Source organism: Aplysia californica, unplaced genomic scaffold (assembly GCF_000002075.1).
Source record: "Aplysia californica isolate F4 #8 unplaced genomic scaffold, AplCal3.0 scaffold00840, whole genome shotgun sequence".
In the NCBI taxonomy this organism is placed as follows: domain Eukaryota; kingdom Metazoa; phylum Mollusca; class Gastropoda; order Aplysiida; family Aplysiidae; genus Aplysia; species Aplysia californica.
Genome location: NW_004798110.1, coordinates 259,774 through 261,969, shown reverse-complemented (window position 1 = coordinate 261,969; position 2,196 = coordinate 259,774). Strand labels below are relative to the sequence as shown.

General features: G+C 43.9%; 1 protein-coding gene across 3 annotated transcripts in view; it reads left to right on the top strand.

Annotated features, from left to right (window-relative positions):
- The window catches only part of LOC101846995 (PDZ and LIM domain protein 3), a gene marked incomplete at its 5' end in the record, with an annotated part of 31,381 nt that overhangs the window by 22,096 nt on the left and 7,089 nt on the right, over nt 1-2,196 (top strand).

The following is a 2,196-nucleotide window of genomic DNA, read 5'->3' as shown; positions in this document are numbered from 1 at the left end:
CGTAGCAGCCACGCCGGAGCCTGTCGGAACACAGGGAGTGGGAGGAGCAGGTGGGCCAGACTCCTCCTCCCCCGCGGATGACCCCGCCTCCTCAGCACCTAGCGAACCCAGTAGTAGTAGCAGTAGCTCGTACGCCCCTCCCCCTGCTACTACTAGCTCCTCCTCCTCCTCCACCACCTCTTCTTCCGGCCTGCCAGCTGCGCCAATGACGCCGGCCCAGAGCGCCGTGTACGAGGAGCAGAAGGGGGACACTCCGGACTACCGTGGCTACACCAACCCAAACCTGCAGTCTCGAACCTTCAACCGCCTGCAAGAGCAGCTGGCGGCGGAGGAGGAAGAGAACAACAACAACAAAAGCAACAACAACAGTATGCATGCTCCCTCCCCTCTTGTCACTTAACGTATCTTATACAGCTCTGGCGCAGACGGTCTCAAGATTTTATCTGACAACCCCCCGAAAAAAAAGTAAAAAAATAAATGAATAATTAAATAAATAAATGAATTAATAAATAAATAAATGGGTAAATAAATGAATAATTAAATAAATAAATGAATTAATAAATACATTAATGGGTAAATAAATGAATACTTAAATAATTAAATGAATTAATAAATAAATAAAGGGGTAAATAAATGAATAAATAAATAAATGGATACAAATAAATGAATAAATAAAATCTTTTTTTTTAACCGGGTCACTTTTCCCCCGCTATATTCTCCCTCCCACGGGATACCTATCCTTTTTTGCTGTCATTTAAGTAATTGTAACACATGAAGGAATGTTAATTATGCCGAGTGCACACTGTCAATCGAATTTCTTTTGATTGAGTCGGGGACACCCAGATTAAAATTTTCGTTCGACTTGGTTAGAGGCGTTTGGTTTTCAAAGTCGCGAGTCGAATTCGGTGGAACTGTCCTAAAGTGGTAGCTTTTTGCCCCACCATGAAGGAAAATAATATGGCTGGCCACGACCCAATCATTATTATGAATTCGGGTTGGGGGTGGGGAAAGACTGACTCCGAGATGCCCCCCCCCCCCCCCTTTCCTCCTCAATTTTTAAAAGACAGGGATTAGCCACGTTTCTGTGATGTCAAATGAGACCTTCTCGCCAGAGTTGTATGCATAGGGCGGATGTAGGAACATATGACAATAATATGCTCTCTCAGTGTAGTTATGTCCGGGGGTCGAGGCCCCAGATTGGGATTTTGGTTATTTGGTGATCTTTAAGGATTAAAAAGAATGTGTGCGTGCGTGATGTGTGTGTGTGTGTGTGTGTGTGTGTGTGTGTGTGTGTGTGTGTGTGTGTGTGTATGTGTGTGTGTGAGAGAGAGAGGGAGAGAGAGAGAGAGAGAGAGAGAGAGAGAGAGTGAGAGGATATCTCCTTATGTGTGGGGGGTTTTTTCTTTGTTTTGTTTGTTTGGTTGGTTGGTTGGCTTTTTGTTGCTTTTTTGTGGGGGGGGGGGTTGTTTTGTTGGGGGGGTTTTGGCCGGGAGATGATATTCAAAGGAACTATAATATAAAAAAGTATTTGTTTACCGGGAAAATGGAATTATTGTTCCACTCAGATGATTCGTTTCAGAACTATATTCAAGCTTTCCTACCTCCGCCCAGAGGCAAAACAAATTGACCGTGTATGACAGTTCTTTCAAAAAATTGTGGTTAAAAAAAAGAATAATAGACGAAATTAATCAGTCGAACCTTCTCAAACGGCTACCTGTATAAGGCAATCACCTTGAACAAACGACCGCTCCCATTCCTACCTGAGTGGGTTTTTTAACATTATAATAATAGCCCTACTTTGTAGGACATCCACCTTTCTAAGACGGCTACTTTTGTTCTTGACAATGAATGGCCGTCTTAGACAATTTCGTTGGGGCTCTTGTGGTCTAGAGGTTATGGTGTTTGCCTCTCATTCAATAGGTCCCGGGTTGGAATCAGGACATCAACGGAAATGTTCTTCTCTAAAGTGTTCTCTTTCTCATTCTTTCCTGCTCTCTAACAATATTCTATCGTCTGCTTTCGTCTTCACTTTTTGCCCCCTCCCCCCCACCTCCCCCCCTTCCTTGGGCTCCTGATTCTTTCTGCAGCCTTTCTACTGCTACTCATGGGCTCCTTCTCACTGTTGTCTTTCATCCACAATCCTAATCTTATGGTAGGTAAGATCAAACACCTAGCCTTCTCGGAGAAGGACCAAAA